This window comes from Megascapheus bottae, chromosome 38 (genome assembly GCF_031878675.1).
Source record: "Megascapheus bottae isolate mThoBot1 chromosome 38, mThoBot2.hap1, whole genome shotgun sequence".
Classification (NCBI taxonomy): domain Eukaryota; kingdom Metazoa; phylum Chordata; class Mammalia; order Rodentia; family Geomyidae; genus Megascapheus; species Megascapheus bottae.
This window is the reverse complement of record NC_143546.1, coordinates 3,015,327-3,039,281: the sequence shown is the minus strand read 5'-3', so window position 1 is coordinate 3,039,281 and position 23,955 is coordinate 3,015,327. Positions and strand designations below refer to the sequence as shown.

The 23,955-nt window shown below is 45.6% G+C and overlaps 1 long non-coding RNA gene across 2 annotated transcripts in view; it reads left to right on the top strand.

Moving 5' to 3' along the window:
- Nucleotides 1–14,227: 14,227 nt before the first annotated feature.
- The window catches only part of LOC150041827 (uncharacterized), a 224,232-nt gene continuing 214,504 nt past the window's right edge, over nucleotides 14,228–23,955 (top strand). For both annotated transcript variants that reach the window (XR_016533704.1, XR_016533705.1), the window contains exon 1: nucleotides 14,228–14,448. This is a non-coding gene — a long non-coding RNA (uncharacterized LOC150041827). The remainder of the gene's footprint in view (nucleotides 14,449–23,955) is intronic.

Genomic DNA, 23,955 nt, shown 5'->3' with positions numbered 1-23,955 from the left:
TGCTAGAGTGTTGGAATTGTGTGATTTGCCGAATGTTTGCCTACCTTTTATTTTGCAAAGATCTGCTTCTCAAAAACCAAGCAGTATCCGCCACAAGCAAGGTAACTGTGGATGCAACGATAGAAGTTTCATTAAAAGATGGTTTTGTCCTCAGCAGAAGTTGGGTGTGTTATGGGAAAAACGAGTCAAGTGTTCTCGGAACAATAGTGAACTGCTCGAACCCTGAGTATGCACAGCTCTTTAATAGGACTCTCCTTGAAATCATACCCGCATGGATACCAGGGTTTACTTTAGTTTTGCTCCATAATACCACTTGCCTTGCTTTCTGTGAGCATGTGTGAATTGGTTTTCCTCCTCAAGAGTCTGTCCCTTGCTCTTTGAAGCCTCCTATTGGCAGCAAGTCACCCTTCCCGAGTTCCCACACCTGAACAAGTCTCGTTAAAGTATTCTCATTGCACCTAATTATGTGTTCACCTCACTACCAAGTGGTCTTAGCGAGCTCAGGGACAGTGCTTGATTTCCTGTCAGTTAAAAATCTGACATTAGCAAATTCCATAGAGGTCTGCTGTCGCCAGGCATCCCTCCATCTGTCCTTTTCTAAAACCGATGGAGAATCTTTTAGCCATTTATTTAGCAATATTTCAGGTACAAGTTCTAGATGATAAGCCTATGTATTTTAAGTATAAAGTGTTTTCTTGTTTGGATGGTGTTAGGGGTTTTGAACTCAGGGCTTTGTGCTTTTGTGGCAGGTGCTGTATCTCATGGAGCCATGTCTCCAGAGGTTTTTTGCTGTGGTTATTTTATTTATTTTTTTATTTTTACCTAGGCTGGCCTGCATCACGATCTTCCTGTTTATAATTCTAGTTGTAGTTGGGATGTGCCACCAAGATTAACTTTTCCTGTTGAGATGCAATCTTGTGAATTTTTTCTATCTGGGCCAGTCTAGAACTTTGATTTATTCCATCTGAGCCTCTTAAGTACTTAGGATTCCAGGTGTGGAAGCACTGGTACCTGGTGAAAGTATTAAGTTTTGGAAACTACTTCCTTATAACTATCCTCTTGATTATGGTATAGAGCATTGTAATCATTACTGAAAATTTCTTTAGGTCCCTTTTAGACAAGTAAACAAATTATCACCCTGTGAGATGTGGGTGGAGATTTCCTTCTAATGATTTTTTTTAACAAAAATTGCATTTTCTCTAGATTTACTAACTGTAAATCCTCTGTAGAAAAACTAGTTCCACACCTGTAATCCTAGTTACTTGGGAGGCTGAGACCTCAGGATCAAGATTCAAAGCCAGCCCAGGCACAAAAAGACCTGAGACTCTCATCTCTAATAAACTCTAGAAAATGGGAAGTGTTGCTTGGCTCAAGGGTAGGACAGTAACCTTGAGCTGAAAAGCTCAAGGAAAATGCCCAGGCCTGGGGGCAGGGCAGTAGCCTTGAGCTAAAGAGCTCAGGGACAGTGCCTAGACCCAGGGGTAATGTAGGGTGGTAGCCTTGAGCTGAAAAGCTCAGGGACAATGCCCAGGCCCAGGAGTAGGGCAGTAGCCTTGAGCTGAAGGGTTCAGGAATGGCACCCAGGCCGATTTCAAGACCCATGACCCACAAAAAAAAAATAAGAAAAGAAAAAGAAAAAAATGAATTCCATTTTCTTTTAAATAATTTTTATTGTTATTATAAGGTGATGTATGAAGAAGGATTAGTTATGTAAGTCAGGTAAAGAGTACATTTCCATACTAGCTATGCATCAGACAAAGACCTCATATCTAAAATACACTTAGAGCTCAAAATCCCCCTCAAAATAAATCCCCAAAGAAACAAAAACTTAGTGAATGGGCCAAAGACTTAAAGAGGGACTTCTCCAAGGAAGAAATAAAAATGGCCAATAGTTACATGAAGAGATGTACAACATCTCTGGCCATAAAAGAAATGCAAATCAAAACAACATAGAGATTCTATCTCGCCCCAGTTAGAATGACCATTATCAAGATAACTAATAATAACAGATACTGGTGGGGGATGTAAACGTGTTCAACCCACTCTGGGAAAGCAATATGGACGTTCCTGAAAAGACTAAACATAGACTATCCCTGTGACCTAGCAATGCCACTCCGTGGGTGTCTATCCAGTTGACACAGACAAAGCTGCACTAAAGCTGTCAGCACAATCATATTCACTGCAGCGTTGTTTACCATAGCCAAGATATGGCTATGCCCGTCAGTGGATGAATGGATCAAGAGAGAATTATTTATACACACACACACACACACACACACACACACACGTATATATAACGGATTTCTATGCATCCATCAGAAAGAATGACATCTTAGGAACCTTTCCTTCACTCAAGTTTTCTTGTAGTGAGGTTCCCTCTCACCTTCCTTTCACAGCCAAAGCTCTTCAAGACCCATCTGTGTGGATGCCTTTTTAACTCTCCATCCAGCTTTTATTCATTGACTCCACAGAACCTGCACTCAGCCACTGTGCCTTCCATGTGGCCCAATCTCTCATTGGCTTCTGGTGCTCTTCATCCTCTCCTTACAAAACGTCTCAGGGGTGCTCGCTCCTTCCAAGAACATGTAAGCCCAGGCTACCCAGGAGAGAAAACAGTAGACAAATTAGAGTTGAAGGATATCCACAAACCATTTGCTAATATTCATCGAAACCATCAACATCACCACCGTGTTCTGAATGTGCCCTAAATGCAAAATGTTCCCTTGAAGTGGTTTCTAGGACAGCAAAAGGACTTTAGGCAGCACTAAGGAAAATCTGGATCTATGAGTAGTATGGATCAAAAATGGCGCACATTTGGGTCATCTGGGGCTCTGTGAGGAGCAGGGAAGGGAGGTGAAGGCAGTTCTGAGGAAGGTGGACCGTGAGGGGCATCGCTATGCCCAGTCTCTCTCTTGTGGCTTTCTGTGGTCTACTGCGAATTTCCACTCACATGCTAAGGGTCGCAGGAGCTGATTATCTTTCTCTAGGAGGGATAACTTTTGTTCTCCATAGTTTGTTTCTGACTGATGCTTCAACTCATGAAGATTTGGTTTTATGCTCTATTTAGGACATATCAGATGCTGTCTTTTTTTTTGGTTTTTATTTTTTTTAATATTTTTTATTGTAATTAATAAAAGGGTTACATGATATTTGCCAGATAGAAGGTGCATTAATTCACATACATTGATACCCTTTCACATGTCTTGGTACCCATTACCCTCCCCCCCACCCCCCCATCTGTCTTGGTTTTCTCCCCTTCCCTATCAAATTTCAAATAACCAAATACAAATAAATTCAATATATCAGATAACAAAGTAAGATACTATACCAATATGAGATACCCAAGGGACAGCAAAGGAGATGAGAGACAACATAGTACATTAAGGACAACAATCATTCGTTATATGGCTTTTGTTTCAATATCCTGGAGGTCCTTTCAATTAGCTTCATACTATATGGCCTTATGTATCTAGATTTTGCTCTATTGCAGATCTCTGCTAGTAGAGCCCAAGGTTTCTACTGATTATGACGAATGAGGGAAACCATTGAGCCTAAGTTCCTTTGAGTCTGGCTTACTTCACTTAATATGATTTTTTCTAAGTCTTTCCATTTCCTAACAAATGGGGCAAGATGCTGTCTTTTCTTGTTTTAGGACCTTGTTTTAGGATGTAGTCTCTACTCCTCAGATTTAGCCTCTATGATTTCCGAGCAGGGGATCTGGGTTTTAATAAAATGTCAGTAAGCTTTATCTTAGGGTCTACTAACACTCCTCACCTTCTGTTATCTTTGGTCTCCATTCGGTAGCAGTGAAGAAACTTCCAAGTGCCTCTACTACTGAATCAGATCCTAAGATTTGTTAGAAACGTGTGGCCAGGCTTCTAGGGAATACTCGGGCACAGAGCCTACAGATCCTGGGCCTGTGACAGCTTCCTCCCCAGCGCGGGACTCCGGCACATTGAACAGCGCCCAGCTCCCGGGCGAGTGACTGATGAGACAGCCCAGAGCTCACTGCCGGAGTTTCCCTTTCCTCCCATACCAGGGAATTTCCCTGCCTAGTAGCTATTATGTTCATTGCCTAGTGTACTAGTAAGCCTCATTTACTTACGACATCATAGCTAGAAACACAAAGTCCCAGCAAAACCATGTTTGTTTTCCCTTTGATATGTGCTAAATTCTCATCTTTCAAAGACTCTCGTCAGAGCCACCTTTTCCACAAAGTATCTCGTGGTCCTGCCAGTCATAACTACTCCCTTTCTCTCTTATACGTCCACTGTCTCTCCTGCTCCTGTGACAGCTGTGAGACTTGGGTGAGCTGGGTCCCGTGGTGCAGTTAGTTCATTGTTACAGTCACAGTACTACTGCCACGGCTGCCGTCTTCAGAGAGGATAGGGCCTGGACTGCTGCCTGTCCTTGGCTCCATCAGGACCGAATCCTGCACGCCGCATCCATTTTCCTTTCACTAACACTAAGCGTCCTGCGACAAAGTATCAGACCTGTGTAGGCTGTGCTCCCCTCCCACTCTGCCTAAGCGTCCTGTCTGACACAGCAATGGCGTTGACAAGCAAGCGTTTGTTAAGTACTTGTGTGTCTAGCAGACATGGAGCGAATTTTTTTTTAATGGATAAACATGTATATGGCATTTTCCACAGGCCAAGTATTATTCTAGAGGCTTAAAAATCTGAATTCAGCCAAATGGGTGATCTCATTTAAATCACTGAGTCATGTGAAGAAATCTAATATCATCCCATTAAGGCTCGAGAGTGTCTCAGCTGCTCCCAAAGAGTCACAGGCATAGCAGAGAGATGCCTGGAGGGAGCTGGCACGTGTTTGGTGAGTTACATAACATTGACAGCCCCTATTTAGTGTCTCGTCACTCTAGTCTCATGGGGGTGCATGCCATTTTACCAGTGGCCGCAGTGAGTGCTTGCCCTACAAGGACTGGCCACATACTACATCCAGAACCAAAGCCATGAGCACTAGGATTGAAAATTTGTGGACAAGGCAATCCTCAATGGATTTGTGGCCACTCTTGTACGACCTTCCATTTGATGGAGGCTGAGCTGCTAGAATACGTGATGATGGCTCTGTGCCTGGACCCAGAACCGAAAGGCCCAGTTCTCACTGATGGTTTGCAATCACTGCATCCAAATTAGATTGCAGGCAAAACAGAAGACTTTTGAAATAAGCAGGAAAATATGCTGTGCTTCTTCAGGAAGATGGATTATACGGTTAGCAGGTTGTACTCGCACTTTAATTCAGGTTTTATGGAGTTGTAAAATTCAATAAGACCTTTCAGCCTGATGTATCAAGAAAATCTCAGCACGGGTGTTTTCTGGGAGAACATCATCATCTTCCTGCCAGCAGGGAAGGAGGGGGCTTCCTGTGGTCAAAACAGAACAATTGACTGGACTCCAAACAGTCGGCATTCTGCTGAAAACATAGAAACCTAGTTATGCAGCGCGAGGCCTTCCTTCCCCTCCCCACTCGTGATAGCAGCAGCATCATTCCCACAGCAGAAGGAAGCTCTGCTCTTCTCACGTTGTTATGTCACCTAAACGCCAAAGGATTTTCCCAAGGAAGCCGATGAGCGGGGTGTCTGCAGGTGGCTGTATTTGCCTTCTGCAGGTACCATCTCCTGCCGGTTCCAAACCATCCCCAGCTCCCACACCAAAGGGTGGCTGCCTCTGGGCTCAGTGCTGATTCTGGTGATTTCAGCCCATCACTGTAAAGTCGTCCTGTGACTGCGCCTGACTTCTTCAGCTGGAGAAGTCAGAGTTGCAATGCCTTTCCCTAGTCTTAGATCTGACATAGATTGCTGGCCAAACAGGAACGAAACCTGCCTGGTACCCTAGTCCCTCTCAGATCATAGTCTCTGCAGCCAGTGAACAGTGGTAAGACCCTTCTCCAGCCATCTGACAAGGCGGTGGGTCCACGATTTCAAGTGCAGAGCAGCTGGATGCCTCAGTGGGCAGTGACGAAGTCAGTGAAATTGAATAGCCCACATTAGTTTATTCTCATTGTTCACTGCTATGAATTTATGCTGAGCCTGTTGGGATAATATTTTGGCTGAACTTAAAATACTCCTATATCTGACAGTACTTTAATGCAGGATCGTGTTTGAAAACGGTTGATTTGAATTTTAAAAAATATCCCTAGCTTTCGTTGTTTTCCCCTGTAGGCAGATAAAAATGTTCTACAGGCTTACTTTTTGAATTAAGGACAAGTTATTTCATGAATTATGCAAGTATTAATTATATTCTAGGCTCATATTAAGACCAACAAAATTATGCAAGAAGGTAAAATATCCAGTCGTCCTGAGAGTAAATAGCTATGTAATAATACAAACTTATAATAAATGCAAATGCACTTTGTTATTTCCTCTAAAAATGTGAGGTCAGTTTTGTGGATGGGATATTTTAGCGAGTATGGGTTTACATGATACACTGTCATTCCTGTCTAGAATTAGGAAGCATATAGAATGTGTATATACACAGTGCAGAGTATGTGTGGAGCTGTGAGACTTGCATGTGGGTTCCAGAAGCGCTGTCCACCAGCTGTGATGGGTGAAGTCACAGGGCCGGTCAGGGCACTCCGCCTGCTACTTCATTTCATACGAGAATGCTGTAGGATTATGTGCATCCCAGTTTATGGAAGAGAAGTTTGAGGCTTTCAGAGCTCAAATGTCTTGTTCAAAGTTAGATTGCGTTTTTGCCCATAGGTAGAAGAACACGGCTCTTGGCATCAAAAGCAAATGGAGGTGAGTCTAGTTGCTTTACACGTGTGTGCATGGGGACACACACACACACACACACACACACACACACACACACACACACACACACACCTGCCTATCAGAATCCAGCCAACTACCTTTTCTACAATCCTTGGATGGGATTTTGAAATAGTCCCTAATAGAAGCTGCTCAGAGGAGCTGCTTGTGTGAGGAGTTTGCACATTTGGCTTGGTACAGTTCAAGTTGAGTTGGAAATGTGCTGAATTGGGACCAACTACACAGCTATAACCACGACCCTTAAAACATACTCCAGGACAGAGTTGAAGAAGCATAATGCGAGCTGCAAAGGAAGAAGACATCAGGTTGCTAGCATCCGATGCTGGCAGCTTGCTCTGGTATTGGCTCAGCCTGGCAGCTCTCCTGTTCCCAGGGGCAGCTGTGGGGGAGAAAGAGGGAGGTCTGCATGGCAGCCTCAGGAGACAAGCCTGCAGGGTACCACTCAGTCCCACCGCCAGCCAGCAATCATGCTACAAACCATGACGAGGATTTCTCTGTCCCTGCTATCCTTTATGGTTTACTTCTATTTGTGAACAACATCGAGATTTGCTAATGTCACTCTTGGGCTTTGCACACCAGGGTGTGGCCAACCAAATCTTATTTGGTCTCAGTCTACAATGTCTATTAAGACTGAGCTCATGAAGAAAGATGAGAAACCTTTGGTTTGGCTGTGTCAAAGGTTGTATCTTGATTCATTCAAGACAAAGGGATCCTATGTATAGAGCTGTCCCAGGTGCTTGGGATTTAACAACAGTGAAATCAGACAAAGATCACTGTTCTAGAAAATTCCATAAGTGGAGTAAGTAAGTAGGAAGAAGACTGACTTCGAAGTCAATCCCCGCCTTCCCCCTTCAGTACATGAGCCTCATGAGATTTTCTCGCAGGCGAAGTGGTGATCTGGAGCATCTTTCTAGGCCCCCAAATCAAGTGAGGTTGGGAGGAAATACTGCAGGAAGCCATAGTTGGTCCCTGGAAGTTCCTAAGTAAATATCACTGTCTTCCGCCTTTTCCTGACAGCGTCTTCATTCTCAGTACGTGGTCCTGCCCTCTGCTGGGCACCAGCCCGCTCTACACCTAGGCTTTGCTCCACTGTGCCATAAAAGTCCTCTCATCCTGTTGTCAGAGGCCTATCCAACTCCCTAACTCTGTAGAATCTAGCAGAAAGCCAGACTGAATGATCATTATGCCTCTGCCCTGTCCATTTCTTGAGACCATAATCTCCAATGTAACAGTGTGAGCAGATGGGGACTTTGAGAGGAGTAATTAGTTTGAGATGCATTATTAGGGTGAGACCCCATGGAATGAGAGAGTCCTCTTTGTACCTAAGGCAGACTTTGTGAGCCAGACACCAAGTCTTTTCCAGCACCTACAGCTATAAGAGAAAGATGTTTGTTGCCTAAACCATTCTGTGTGGGGTTGTGGAGGTGGAGCCAGGCCAGAGACCTTTGTAGCCATGTCTGTCTCCTTAAGTAACCCCGTGAGGTTAAGGTTCCGGCTCCTGCAGGTATTGCACTCCCCGTGGACTCTCCCTCTCCAGAGGTCCCTCCTACGGCCATGCCCTCTTCTGATGATTTTTTTTTCTATTTTTGAAATTTCATCTAAATCAAACCAAACTAAATAGCAGCCATTTGTGATCGAGGAATTTACTAACGGCCTCCTATGCAACCTAATCAGTGGAGGCTTACACAGAATCAACTTTTTCCCCACCTCTGGTATTTCCAAGTATCATTGTGTAAATACTGTTACTCCTGCAGATACAATATGATGTATTATAATACATATCCACAAAAAAATTAGGAACACACATAAGGAAAGAAGATACTTTCTAATTTTAAAATCCTGTGATAAATGATAATGGTGTTTTGATAACCACTAGTTAGTAAAGCTCGGTAATCTGATTATTTACCAAACATTTTCATACTCTTTCCTATCATTAGATGTTGTTACAGAATAATACTTTAATAGCTTCCCACACCCCATTATATGAATGCATGCACCAATCAGTCTGGCTCCAGCACTGAAACTTTATGTGAACCTCCACAACTTTGTCCTTGTTATCAACAGTGTAGTGAGGAGACTCCACACATCTAAGTCTCTGGTCTCATCCAGATTGGAATGGTAGGTCCTGATTGCAGGCATATTCTCATCCATGGTTAGATTCATTTAACAAAAAAATCTTTTAGTGGAGGAGGGCTACTTTTTGTTAGGCTATAGTAAATATAAGAGAAAAATCATGAGAAGAAAGTATGAGAACTGGGGCTGGGAGCATGGTCTAGCAGTAGAGTGCTTGCCTAGCATTCATGAAGCCCAGGGTTAGATTCCTTGGTACCATATACACAGAAAAAGCTGGAAGTGATGCTATGGCTCCAGCTGCAGAGTGCTAGCCTTGAGAAGGCCAAAGGGCAGTACTCAGTCCTGAGTTCAAGCCCCAGGACTGGCAAAAAAAAAGAAATAGCACGTGAACCTCATCCTCATGGAGCATGTAGTCTCATAAGGTTGCACAGTTTAGGTTTCCATTGCAGAGTAAAGTGAGAGGCAATAGCTCATAAAGAGTACTTTTCTAATTCTGACACATTTGCAATGCTAGAACTTCTCTAATGTTTCAGCATCATCTTTTGTAAAATGCAGCACTGCATATGTGTGAGTGTGTGTGTATGTGTGTGTATTTATATAACTTATTTGTGGGAATGATATGTGCTAGTCAAGCAATGCTTTCATTCCCTGGATTTTAATCAGTGAGCTATGCTTGCATATTTTAACCACTGAGCTATGCTTTCATTCCCTGGATTTTAATCAGTGCACAGGGATGGTTGATTGCAAAATGATGTCCTTTTACCAAAGTTCTTGAAAATGGGCATGAGCTCCTTAAAAATGGATGCTTTGCCTTGACATATGTTTTGTGCTCAAAACCTTGCAAATTCCAGTTTTAGCACCTCTGGAGTGTGGAGCAGCTCAAGAGTTTGATGTTCTGCTTGAATGTCATGGCATTTGTGTCCAAGCAAATTAATGTCTGGAACGACTCAGATGGAACTAGGTTTCCACATGGGCATAGGAACTGGCCAAGAGGGCTTTGAAATGCCTTCTCGCTCTACTTTTCCTCTCCTCCTCTTCTATTTTCAAAGGAGAAAAGAGTCTTCCCAAAGAACAAAATCTGTAAGGTCTCAGATAAAAATTATTCTAAACTATTAACAAAAAAAGAGATCTGTCTTGCTCCAATACAAAAGGATCCCAAAATGTCATTGTCAAATGTACAACATGGAAAAACTGAACCATTGAAAATCATGCATTAACTATGGTTATAAGATAGTCATCTCATCTTGACAGCTAAAAATACACAAGGACCGTCTGAAATATTGCCATTTTTATATCCAGTGGAATAGCTTTGGTTTTACTCCACAAAGAAAAAGGCTTCTTTGAACAATGCACAATATTAAATTTGCTCTTAACTCCTATTATGCCACATAGTGTCTCCAGGTCAATCTTCTCCTTGCTTCTGCCAAATCCAGCACCAGTAGGCACCAGTCACAGTGCCACTGACTGCATGGGTCCGAGGGACCTCTGTTACTCCTGCTACATTTCTCATTCTTGAGTAGCTCTAGCCCCTGCCTCCCCCCCTTCCCACCCCCCCACCACAGAGATCCAGGTTCTCCATTCTCTCCTTTGGCCCCTCATAGCTTTTCGACATCCCTTGATCAACCCCCTTCCCAACAATACGTGATTGAGTTCATGACAGCGTCCTAAAAGGGAATTTATGTGGAGAGAGAATAGACACCAGTGCATGAAAAAAAAATGTTTTCAAGTAAGGCTTTGAGCTACAGAAACTAACACTGGGAGGAAGAGGTGCGAGATGAACAGTAACAACATCAGAAGTGAGACCAGTGACGGAGGAAGAGGGAGATGCCAAGGGGGCATCTGATTGGGAAAAGCAGAGCAGTCAGTGCCCCAAGTTCTCAGCCTCATTCTGTGGGGAACCAGACACAGCTCTTTCCCTGAGACTCCCAAACCACGGTCTCCCGAAGGTTCCTCCTGAAGGGCGCTTGCACGTGGACCAAATTGCAGAAGTCCAGGCCCTGCCTGCTGGGGCAGTCTCCAAGTAGATGCTACCTCAGGACAAAAAGCCGCAAGCGGGAGCGTGGCTTTGGGTGTGATGTGCAGAAAGCTGGCCTTGTATCTGGTGAAAGGTGAGGGCCGGAAACAGACTTAGGGTTTCAACATAGCGGGTTTTAGGTGGTATGATTGACACAAGAGTAGAAAGAAATGTTCCCTACCTTTGACCAGATATGGGATGTCTCAGGTGGATAGGGACAGGTCTGGTTCTGAGCAAATTGCATATCTGAGAAAAACAATAGACTAATCTCAAGTGGGTCAGTGTGACAGGATTGGATGGAAAACGTGCCAAATGTATTGAAAACTTTGTGGTTGGATGTTTGCTGACCTAGAATTCCTACCATCTTAGAGGGTCAAAGGACTGCAGGACATGTACATTACAGAATGGAGAAATAGCCGGGTGCTGGCGGTCCAGGCCTGTAAGCCTCGCTACTCAGGAGGCTGAGATCTGAGGACTGCAGTTCAAAGCCAGCTGGAACAGGAAAATCTGTGAAACTCTTATCTCCAAGTAACTGCCAAAAACTTGAAAGTGGAGGTGTGGCTCAAATGGTAGAGCGCCAGTCTTGAGCCAACACGCTAAGGAACAGCATCCAGGCCTTGAATTCAAGCTCCTGACTCTGAAACGGGAGGCCAGGCCTAGATTGGAAAGTTAGTGGGGGAGACCCAGGAGATGAACTTGTTTTATACTTCCACTGCGGCATGTATCAAGATAGAAGATAAGATGTTAGGGCAGATGGCTCACAATAGTAATGAGACGGCAGCAATACCACTGTGCATATCACGTAGTCTCATGGCAGATGGATTGACTGATCATTACTTTCTCCTTGTACCAACATGTTCCTGGCACACACCTGGCAGAAAGGACACCCAAACTCACTCTGAGCCCTGTGGTTTCCCCAGCCTTCCCCAGAGCACAGTTGAAGGAGCCGAACACGCTTCTAATTGCCTGAGACATCTTTGTTCTCTGACATAGCCAGCCATCTCTAGCTCTTTGTACTGTCATCTTACACTCTTAGACACTTTCTGCTGGGTGTGGGTTTTGCAGTGATGAGTTTCTTCACCCAGCCCGGCTGTTGCTTTTTATCTGAAAGAAAGGGCTGCAAGAATTCAATGGAGTATTTATTAAACAGATGGACCTGCTTTGAGAGACTTTTCCTCCCTCCCTTTCTTTTGAGTGATAATAATGAGTTGCTTTTTGGATGCGCTCTGCTTAAAAGAAGTTAAACTATTGAAGAAATGATTTAACCATTTTAAAGCGAATACACTGTAGAATTCAGAGTTGAGATAGAGTAGACTTTCATTAACAAAGGGAAAATCTCATTTTCTTAGCGTTTACCTACTGGGAGCAGAAAACCAAGAGGTAGACTTGGGAGAATGGGAGTCAGGTGACCCAGACCCAGGTGCAATGACTGGAAAGCTTAGGGTCCTGCCCCTGGACGCCCACAGGCGCCGGAACCTTCAACTCCAGAAAGAAGCAAGGAACACCCAGACAAAGGCTTATGCCTAAGAATTATTCCTCCTTGCGCAAGCCCAAGACTTCTGCTGGTCAGATCCTGAGTAAACGAGCTGATACTGAACCATAATACTAGCCAACACGAATCAGGCACGCGGATGGTGTCAGCATTTCACAGCTGATAGTCGTGCCTGGAGCATGTGTAATTATTTTCTTTCTTTGACTGGTGGCCTGAGAGGGTGAGGAACTTGCCCCAGGTGAAACTTCTTTGGCTAGTAAGGGTGGTATACTGTGCCAGTGTCCAAGAACAGACTTTTAACAATGCTGTGTGGTCGACTAACGTCATAACGTTAGATCCTTTGCCGTGTCTGAGAATTCCCCCCCTTGGCATCTGCTCCAATGAGCCCGACAGACAGTAGGAAGGAGCTTCCCTAAGCAAAGCCTTAGGTTCCTCACAACAACCCCACAACAGGAAAAACGTGTTGTTTGCTTCAGGCCAACACAGAGCACGTGCCACAGGTTCTCTGACTCAGGGAGGCAGGTTGTGCATGTTCCCCCGAAGCTGTCTCTCTAGACGGCAGTCCTCGGGGTCGACACACAGGCCTCGGGCCCGTGGGCCGTCAGCACGCCAGCGCTGCCGTCTGAGTCATTCTCCAACTGGGCATGAGTAGGTTTGGCCCAGGATGGCTACACCGGGCTGCCGCATGCGTACCCAGCCCACCACCACGGGCCCCTGATTCTGCCGAGTCAGCTGGGTCCCAGACCTTGGGAGCTGCAGTCCCAGGGCCCTCCGGGGAGAGAGGTGAGCAGGCCTGGCAGGCTCTGGGCGGGGAGGTGGCGGGGGCGGCCCTCAGCTATGGTGTCCAGTTCCAGCCCAGCACTAGTAGTGATGAACCAGTGTGGCAGTGCTAGCAGATCGCTGTGAGGTCGTAAGTACATAACTACACGCACGCACACACACACACACACACACACACACACACACACACACACACACACACACACACACACACACACACACACACACACACACACACACACACACACACACACACACACACACACACACACACACACACACACACACACACACACACACACACACACACACACACACACACACGGTTTATAGCATTTGTCAGCAAATTGGCTTCCAGGAATAGTGCCTAATATTTCACAAATGATGGAGGGTAAAAAAAATGCAGAAATAAGACAACTATGAAATTGCTGAGCTTGGTGAGAATTGTTGCTTTTGTAAAAGGAAAAAAGATGGAGTCAAATCATTGTACTTTTTCAATACTGGACTTACAAGTTGATTGTCTGCAGAAAAACTGCTTGTCTTAAGCTAAATACTTTCCTTGCCTGGATTCAAATGGATTATGTTTAAAGTTTTAAATTATCTGCAGCCAACGTCTGTAAGCAATTGCTTTTTTAATTTTTGTTTTTACAGAGGTTGTTCTTGTTAGATATGGGTGAGCCTGTAATCCTAGCTACTGAAGATCTGAAGCTTTTGGTTCAAAACTAGTCTGGGCAGAAAAGTTTGTGAGAGTTATTAATAAATTGCAAAAACAAACAAAAAAACCGGTGGCTCTAGTGGTAGAGTACAATTCTTGAGGAAAAAAACAAAAACAAAAACCTCAGGGACTGCGCCAAGGCCCTGAGTTCAAGCCCAGGACATCCCCCCTTCCCCGACTCCAGGTTATTTAGAAAATGATTCTAGGTACTCTTTTGGTACCGTTTTCTTGTCTTTGATATTTATTGAGATGTAATTGACAAACATTGTGTATATTCAAGGTAAAAATTTTGTGATTTGATGTCTCTCTACATAGTGTTCTAGCCAGTGAAATTAATTAAAACCTTCTTCATTACAGGGAAGAATGGCCTTCATTTTAAGAGGTGCCCTTTTAAGTGCATGTGTGTGGGCTGAGAACATGTGAAATCACCCAGCAATTTCAAGTAAACAGTAGACGAACTGCAGTGAATCAGAAGACTAGCAAGATGGTGGCTGAGGTTCTCCTGTGAACGTCTCCCTGCGGACGCTGCAGGCTGTACAGCTACTCGCTCACCCATCCACCTCCAGGAGGGGGAAGGAAATCAGGTGAGAGACCACGGTGCCTGCGTGTAGTGGGACCGAACAGGAGGGGTGCTGAAGAAGGCAGATAGACAGGCAAGTAAGGAAGTGTTCTCACGTGTCCCTTCCCTGTGGCTCCAAGCAGCCAGTCCCAGAGAGAGAGAACTGAGTTCAGGCCTTAGTCTTGGTGACACTCAGAGCTGGGCAAAGCTCCCTAAGCGCCTTAGCTAGGGCAACAAATGGGGACTGAGACTCTGCGGTTGCCTTAGGCCAGCAGCCTGGCCTAAGCTGTGAGGCTGACTTGAAGTTTGGTCTGGGACCTGAGGCCACCTGCCATTCTCCCCAAGAGTCTGCCAGCACTCACGGCTGCTGTTGCAGCAGTGTGAGGAGTGCAGTCTTCCAAGACACTACGCTTTTCTTTTTGATGTGCACCCAGACCTAGGATTGCTGTATTATGTGTTCCTCTAGTTTTCATTTTTATTTTTGAATTGTTTCTACAAAGGTAATGTACAGCGTTGCACCAGTCAGGTAGAGTATCTTTTTGTTCCTTTGCTGCCCCTCAGTTTTCCCTCCTGCCCCACCCCCAGCTTTGTAGCTCATTCCCACATAGTGTCCGATGAGAGCGGCTGCTGCCTTCAACCACTTCTGGGCCTCCCAAAGACAAAAAGAAAGCAAAGCAATGACAAAGGAAAACATTCTTGTTTCCGTTTCCTAGAATCAGTTTTAGGTGGTTGGTTTTTTTTTTTTTTTTTGCCAGACCTAGGACTTAAACTCAGGACCAGGGCACTGTCCCTAAGCTGCTTTTGCTCGGGGTTATCCCTCTACCACTGTAGCCACAGCACCACTTCTGGCTCTTCCTGTGTATGTGGTACTGAGGAATCAAACCCAGGGCTTTGTGCATGCTGGGCAATCACTCCACTGCGAAGCTACCTTCCCAGCCCCAGTTTCAGTTTCTTTGAGGAAGGTGAATGTTTCCTTAAGTGGCTAGACCAGCTGATTTCTTCCTGCTGTGCGCAGGGGAGAAATTTTCACCAGCACTTGTCAGCATTGATCTTCTTGATACGAACCATCCCTACAGGTGTGAGGTTTGGAAAGTGCTGACGTTAAGCATATCTCATATACCTGTTGGCTATTTCTTTTGAAGAAACAGCTATTTCGATCCTTTGCCAATTAAAAACTGAATTGACAAGCCATAGCTGTACCTCCTGGTGGGGAGAGGTGTGGTGATTTGTCGCGTGGCCACCTCAGAATAGCTAACATTCTACCAGTAAGCGTTTGTTTTTCCTTGGCCATTTTGAAAGTGAGTCATTTAGATTTACTTTGCTGCTGGGTTGCAGTTCAAAATATGTTTTGGATATTAACCCATTATCAGGAAAATGGTTTCCGAATATAGGATATATACATATTTTGTCATTTTTTAATCTCCCCATTATATTTGTACATATTGTAAACATATATACATATATTTAGGCTGATCAGACTAGAAGCAAAAATATTTTAGTAACATTGTAGTTCTATTTGCTTATACCATTTGTGGATTTGTTTAGTTTTGTCTTCTGGGGACAGGGTCTCTGGCCTTGAATTCCCAGTCCTCCTTCCTCAGCGTGTGGCATGCCCCACCACATCCAGCTGTGTGTATGTTCTTATCTTCCACAGGCCCTGTGAAAATACCATGTCACTCTACCCTAGCCTTTCCCCAAGCTGTTAGCTGTCTCTGCAATGCTAAGCCCAGATGCTTATGTAGTGTCCATGAAATGCAGGCATTTCAGGAAACTTGAAAGCCCCAGCAAAAAGATGTCAACAATGTCTTTGGCTGGTTGACTCTCGAGTCTGCCTGTTGACTGCATAGGGGGTGGTTGGTTGTTTTCAGGACTGTATCCCCAGCATGTGTCGGTGTCCCCAGCTCTAAGCAGGTATTTGTTCAGAGTTTATTAAGTGTATTAGAAGTGAACACGCGTTGTGAACAGGAGCCCACCGATAATATGCACACTCATTAGAGGGCATTTTCTGTGTGGGCTGGACAGAATGTTGTGGATTTAAGCGGTCCCAGTGTGTAGCAAGGGCTGGCCATACCATAGACTGTCAAGATAAATTCATGGATCAGGCAGAGAGCCGAGGCCATGACCGACACCAGTGGGAGGATGGTTAGGCTTTAAAGGGAAGAGGAGGGGCAGGGGGAGAAAGAGAGCACACAAGTAATGGAACGTCGCAGTTGACTCCCAGTTCCCATTGGATTTACAGAGATGACATGTAGTTATTATGTTCAAGTGTCAAATAAAATTCACAGTCTTCCCAGAAGATAAAATCAGCTTGTGAGCAAAGATCACCATGAAGCCCCGGATTGACCCCCGTCAGCCGTCCTGATGGTTCAGTGTCCGTCACCTGGGCGTGAGCCCGTGGCTGTGATGGCGTGGCTGGATAATCATCATCTCCTGGACTCATAGAATCCAACAGCCGTGTACCCAGCAGAGAAAATGAGATTACACTCCCTGGATTCATTCCTTTTGGGGCCAGGGCCCACACAGCTACTCCTCCTCTGCCACGAACGGCTATCTCCTTGGGAGGCCGCAGGGAGGAGGCCGAGTGTGAGCTGGATTTCAGTGCTGGGCAGGGCACTGCCATTTGAAGTGCCAGTCTATATCAAAACTGGGAAAGCGTCAAAAGTTATTCCCTCTGCTGGTCAGGAACCAGAGCTACACAGAGAGAGGAAGATTGCCTTTGATCAAAGCAGGTGGTGCCAAAAGCAGAAGCAGGGCTAGGACACGCAGCATCACTGTTTGATCCAGTGTGGGCTTTCAGTAGTTTCCAATGCATTTTGGACATGGAAAAGTATTAATGATGCTATAAAACTCTGGAATTTGGGATTTGGACTCTTAGATTTTTCAACAATTATTTAGGTGTAAGACAATACGCAATACTTGAGAAGAATAGTTCAAGTGAGGAAAAATAACAGTGGCAAAATATTAAGCATAGCCAGTGAATGATGATTTGGAAGAAGGAATCTTAACATTGGCCAGCTAAGATGGGTAGATACGTCCCCTCCAGGTGTGGCTTTGTGGTCTATGACGTTCTTGTGAAAATAGTGCTGATGCTAGCTCCTGCTCTGTTTCTAAGAGAGGAGATTGGACCTGGGGTTTTCTTTGGCTAGAAAATGGAAGTGACATACGACACGTGGTGTGTCCATCATAAATGTGAGCCGAAGTCAGCCTGTCTTTAGCAGAGCACAGCCTTGGGGACTTGTTATTGCAGCACATCTTACTCTTAGCTGACCCATGCCATCTCTGCATCCACAAAAATGGTCTGGTCTTCTCGGGGGTGCGGGACAGGCCCCCCACAGAACAACAGAGAGGTCTGTGAGTTCCCTTTCTCAATGTGCCTGGTCAGAACTCCCTGGGAGCTTGTGAAGCACACATGTTTGCAAGCCTTGTCCCAGAATCAGTGAGTCTGAGGCTCTGGAAGTAGGGCTGTGTGCTTGAGCTTTCATAAGACCCCCTGGGTTGTGGAGAACTTCTCCCAATGTGTCTACCCAAGACCAAGATGCCCGAGTAGAGAGGCAGTGTGAAAGATAAGAGAGCTTGAACGTCTCGAGACTGCAGCCTGGACCTGCCACCCATTAGCTGGGGGTCCACACACTAGGCTTCTGGTGGAGAGCTCTGATTTCTCAAGGCATGGAGGGTTTGGATGACAGCTATTCCACCCAGCTCCCCCACCCAGGACAGAGCAACTCGAATCCCTGTCTCCGTGGAGAAGATCTGTGTGTCCAGTTGCTGCTCTTGCTGAGAGGGTAGACAGCAGTGGGCTGGCCTCTGAGGCCAGCTCGACAGTGTGGCATTGGAAAGCGGGCTCAGTCTTTGCGTGTGAATTCTGTTTTGCTCTGTGGTGGGTTTTTTTTTCCTGTGGTGGTTTTTTGGTTGTTGTTTTGGAACTGGTCCTGTGACTTGAACTCAGGGCCAGGGTGCTGTTCCTGAGCTTCTTTTGCTCAACCTTGGCACTTGAACCACAGCTCTACGTCTGCCTTTATGGTGGTGAATTGGAGATAAGAGTCTCATGGGCTCTTCTGCCTGGGCTGGCTTTTGAACCATGACCCCCAGATCTCAGGCTCCTGAGTAAGCTAGGATAACAGCCATGAGCCACTGATGCTGGGCTTAGCTTGCTCTTTTACTAACCAGAAGGAAAATGAACAAGGAATCATTCAAGTCTAGGGCTTCCAGAGCCCTCTAGGTTTAAGTTGCAGCCCTGAGAAAGCAGCAGATCCCTGCTATTTCAGCAGAGTGTCCCAGAAAGGGAGAGTCGGCTATGCTGTTGTTAGACCATTCGATGGAGGACTGATAGATTCCTCACACACCTCCTCCCCATTCCTGCTGAGACAGGGTGTTCCTTGAGTGCCCATAGGTGCTGGCGTTGTGCGAGCATGGGCGCTCCGATCATCTTGAGAGATCTGTGCTCCATTTTTGCAGCTAAAGAAACGGCAGTTGGCTAAGGTAGAGCTGTTTTTCTGAAGTGACTCCTCAAAACAGGTGCCGAGAGCAGGGTTCAGCCAGGGTTGTGCATGACTCCAGTCTCTGCTCGCCTTTCCACACTGCAGGTAGTTTTTGCAGGTGACAGTGAGTGAAAACACAACTTAGATGGCAAGAACCACTGAACCCACCACTCAAGCACCCAAGCACTCTGCCTGGCCAGAATAACAGGAAGAATTGTGCCCCCAAAGGCTGAGCCCACTATCTCACATGTGCCGTTTCCCCCTGTGTTTAAAACACCAGTCAGATCCAGACACCTGCATCGCATGGCCATCCCTAGACTCGGCTGAAGCATGGGGAGCGGTGGAGTAACCAGTCCCTCAGGTTTCCCACCTCCCTGGGATCCAGACCTAGATCTGGTGTGGAGGGCAAGGAAAACCACGTTCTGTGCTACCAGAACTTTCTTTCCCCTTACAGCTGCACTATAGTCCTTAAAAGTAGGCTTGCCAGGTCTTCTTAAAATGTCTTGACTTTCTCACAACTGTAACCTCACACAATTCCTTATGGGAGGCACTGCCACAGAAAAAGGTCCCGGTAGTCCGGAGATGACTCACACTCGCAGTTCTATTGCAAAAATTGCAATGTATCGATTTATGGTTAAATACTTAACGATTTGATTCTCTGTTATATTCTGTAGCCAATAAAGGGCTGGGTGGGGGGAAGGGTGAGGCTGTTCAGCAATAAAAACCCCCTCCAGGCTAATATGTTAAGAGAAAATTAATAAAATATGACTCCTTTATGTTATCTAATGGTTCTTAGCTTTTGGACCATCCTCTTCCTTCTAGGCTCTAAATCTTTAAAAGCCATATAAAACTAAGCTAATACCCAACCCAGGCTACCATATAGTCAGAACAAATGAGGTGCATGAAGAGAAGGAGAAAGGCCAAGTGTGAGCTTTACAGGACTTGAAAATGAGTAACAAACCATGATGCACGGAGGCACTTCAAGATCTTGGAACTCAGTTAACCGTTTTATTAGTCACTTTTAAGCATATTCAGAACATGGAGGTTTACCTTTCCTTTCTTCTCCCCTTCTCCTTTTTCTTCCTTCCCTTCCTTTTCTTTCTTCTATTTTTCCTTTTATTTTCACAGAGAGGAGGAAAAAGCATGACTGAGGGGAAATGTGTCAGAGGTAAAACGCTGCTGTAAAAGTTCTCTTTCCCTTTCTTGTCTTACTTTTCTTTTTGCTGGCAGTAGGGATTGAACTCAGCTTTTGCTTGTTCCAAGTAGTGTCTCGACTGCATGGACGCCAGCCTCAGCTTTTCTTGTTTTAGAATAAGCTCTTGCGTGCTTGTCCTGGCTGATCAGGACCCCAGTCATACCGACTGAGCCGTGGTCTTTCTAACTTGTTGTTTGGCCGGCTTGGATCCGTCTTTCTCTTGACCTTGGTCTCACTAAGTAGCAAGAACTAGGGGGCATGAGGAGCCATTCCTGACTTCCTGTTCCTTTTAAGGAAAGACCATTACGGGCTTGCTCCTCTTCAGTCTTAATGAGCTGAGCACCTAGTGGGGACTCAGTCCCAGGAAGGAGGGGGTTGGCCTTGCCCAGGAGCCTGTGGCAGTTGCAAAAGGTGACTTTAGCTCTGCAGTACTGGGGCCACACCTCCTGACCACAGAGCTGGGGTGGGGGGCCTCCACGTCTTGGGGTTCACTCTGACACCACTGCAAGGCCTCATCTGAAAACGGCTGAAATCTCGCTTCATCCCACCCCGTTGTCTCTGGGTCGCTGGCTGGTCAGCTGTGTGTGGTGAATGTGGCACCCTGGGGCCTCAGTTCTAACCGGGCCCACGAGGTGAACTGTGAGGTCTCACCTTGGTCTCCTGGGCCCGTAGATGCCTGTGGATTGCCTTCTACTGCCTTCTTCCTCCGAGCAGAGGGCCTGCCCTTAGACTAGCAGCCACAGGAGAGGCATTTCTACCTGCTGGCCTCCCTCTGCCTTCCTCCTCCCAGCCTCCCAGAGGTCCGGTGCTACCATCGCCTGTGCATTCCTTATCTGTGCCATGTAAACGCAGCCCACTTACTCCTTACGTGGAGACTACTCACCCTCCAGCTTCTTAGTGACAATGATTTGTTCTTACCATTCATGTTTGCTTTGTTTCGTTTCCATGCTCCTGTGGTTTGAACTCAGGGCCTTGCACCTGCCATGTATGTGTGTTTCAACTTGAGCCATGCCTCTAGTTTAGTCACTTTTGTATTTTTGCCCAGATGGCCTCCAACCTTGGGGCTCTCATACCAGGCTCCCTAGCTAGTGATCCAGATGTGAACTACCACGCCTTGCTTATTTGTGGGGTGGAGTCTTGCTTACTTTTTTTTCCAGCTGGCCTCAAACCACGATCTTCTGGAGTCTACGTTTTCTTTTGAATTCATACATAATGCTTGGATGGGTACAGCATATTGCAACACACTTACTAGGAGCCAAAATTAGTGTTGTGACTCCTTATGCTTTTCTGTATATGTTTGGATCCTCTAAGCACATCATCTCTAGTTCTTCATAGATGTATTATTATAAGCCAAGAGCCAGTGGCTCAGCTGCTTGGGAAGCTGAGATTGGGAGGATTGAGTTTGAGGCCATCCTGGGAAACAAATTCTCAGAATCCTATCTCAACCAATAACTGGGTCTGGTGGCACATACCTTTCATGCTAGTTACACAGGGAAGCAGGAATAGGATTGTAGTCCCAGCTGGCCCAGGTGAAAAATAAGACTCCTGTCTCAAAAAAAAAAAATAAGCAGTGTGCTTGTGTTACCCTGGCCCCCACATGGACACACATGCGTGATTGCTAGCCACCTTACTGTGCTGTGGAGACGGTGGCCTACAATTCATTTCTTCTGTTGTGTGTTTTGGACACTGATTTTGTTGATAGCTAATGCAGGCTAGGCTTGAGGAGAATGTTGGTCAGTCAGCCTTGCTCAACCCTGTTCAGAATGGCAAGACTGGGCCGGGAGTTTGGCCTAGTGGTTCAAGTGCTTGCCTAGCATGCACGAAGACCTGGGTTCGATTCCTTGGTACCACATATATAGAAAAAGCTGGAAGTGGTGCTGAGGCTCAATTGGTAGAGTGCTAGCCTTGAGAAAGTCCAAGGACAGTGCTCAGGCCCTGAGCTCAAGCCCAGGACTGGGGAAAAAAAAAAAAAAGTCTACGGCCATACCACCCTGAACGCGCCCGATCTCGTCAGAATGGCAAGACTCCATGCATAGCGACTGCAAGGTGTTTGCTAGTATTTCCTGAAACAGCCCTCTGCCCCTCTCGTCACATCATGGAGCTCAACAAATGAAGGCATTAAAGCCACTCAGCACGCAGCCTCCATGCAAGGCATGTTTTTCTTGTTTCTCCTCAATGGCACCTGTTTGTGTAAAAAGTATTCCTTTGCTCATGAGGAAAAGGCAAGAATTTAAGCTAAAAAATTGGCAAGGAAAACCAATTTCAGAGTGCATGCTGGGGCCAGCGTGGACTCTGAAGATGTGAGGAATGGAATTCTATAGAAGTCATTCCCACTGGGCCAGTGAAATCACTGTCGGCCTTCTCTCCCAGGGCTGTGTAAAAGCTTAGGGCCAATTAACAGAGTTGGAGTGAAGAACTTAGTTCATATGAAAAGAAAACATGTGAACATAACCCACAACAGCTATCTCTGCGACGGGCATGGACACTGGGATCGTACCTCAGAGCCCCAGGGAGGCGCGGCTTTAAGGCCTGCTCAAGTTCAAGGTATTGGCTGCACAGACCACAGTTCAGTCACCAAACCCAGTGCCCCTGCCCTCTGCACATGAGCGAAGCTGGGAGCCAGGCATGTAGAGGAGAGGGATGTGTATAATTTGGGGCCATGTTCCCATTCCAAATAGAATCTTTTTCTTCGGCTATCAGTATCAAAGACAGACTGAATGGTTTCCTAACACTTTTACTATTGCTAATAGTGAGGATAAATCAGAATTTTATACTGACCTCTGTCCCATAGCACTTTACTAGCATAAGGAGAAATACAAACTTCCCACAAAGAGCTTTAGACGGTCAAAAATCATTTCCTGTGAAATGAAAGGCATTTGCTATTTAACAACCCACAGACACATTAGACAACCATTTGAGGCCTCGGTATCCACTTACAACCACAGGCGGAATTGACTTAATCCGTGCCATTACCTCAGAGGCCCTGTTAGACTTTGTATCTTGTGTGTAGGGAGTGTAAGAAGAGTCCAGTCCTTCTGCACTTCTCTTCGTTGAGTTTCCTTCTCTTTTGTAGTAGCGTAGGGCAGGTAGGAGCAAAGCCCTGAGCAAGAAAATTATTTGCTCCACCTCGGGGCACAGTTTACCTGGCTAAAAGCTGTGTTTTTATTCCTAAAGCACAGTTTTCGTCAGTCGGTCTTTGTGAATTTTTCTTTTTTGTTTTTATCTTGCCTTGCTGGCCTATTCAGAGGCTCAATTCATTTGGCTGACTTTCTATTTTTCAATTCCTAGCTTGTCCCTTTAATTGGGGCTAATGTGGCTTTTTTTTTTGCCATTCTGGGGACTTGAACTCAGGGCCTGGACACTGTCCTTGGGCTTTCTCAAGGCTAGAGCTCTACCGCTTGAGCCACAGCACCACTTCCAGCTTTTTCTAAAAAAAATCTAACCCAGGGCTTCATGCATGCTAGGCAAGTACTCTCCCGTAAGACCACACTCCAGTTCTAATGTGGCATTTCTTGCTCAACCTTCTTCTGCAGCTGCAGCCCCGGGTACCTGTCTCTGAATGGCCTTCACCATGTTCGTAGCAAGGTTCTGAGGGAACTCCTGTGCAGATACTCACTGTGTCTCTTTAACATTTCCCAAATGTATTCTATGGCATTCTTTTTCCCTCTCCTATTGTGAGTTAACTGTGAACATCTGATGACAGTGTCTCACAGCTTGAGTTATAGCTACGACCATGTTTTTTATCAACAACGTGAATATGTTCAACTAGAAGCCTTCTGAGGTCTCAGTTATAACAAGCACACAAACAAAAACAAACAATTCAAACATAGAGCCAGAGGACATTCTCTTGAGTGTAAAA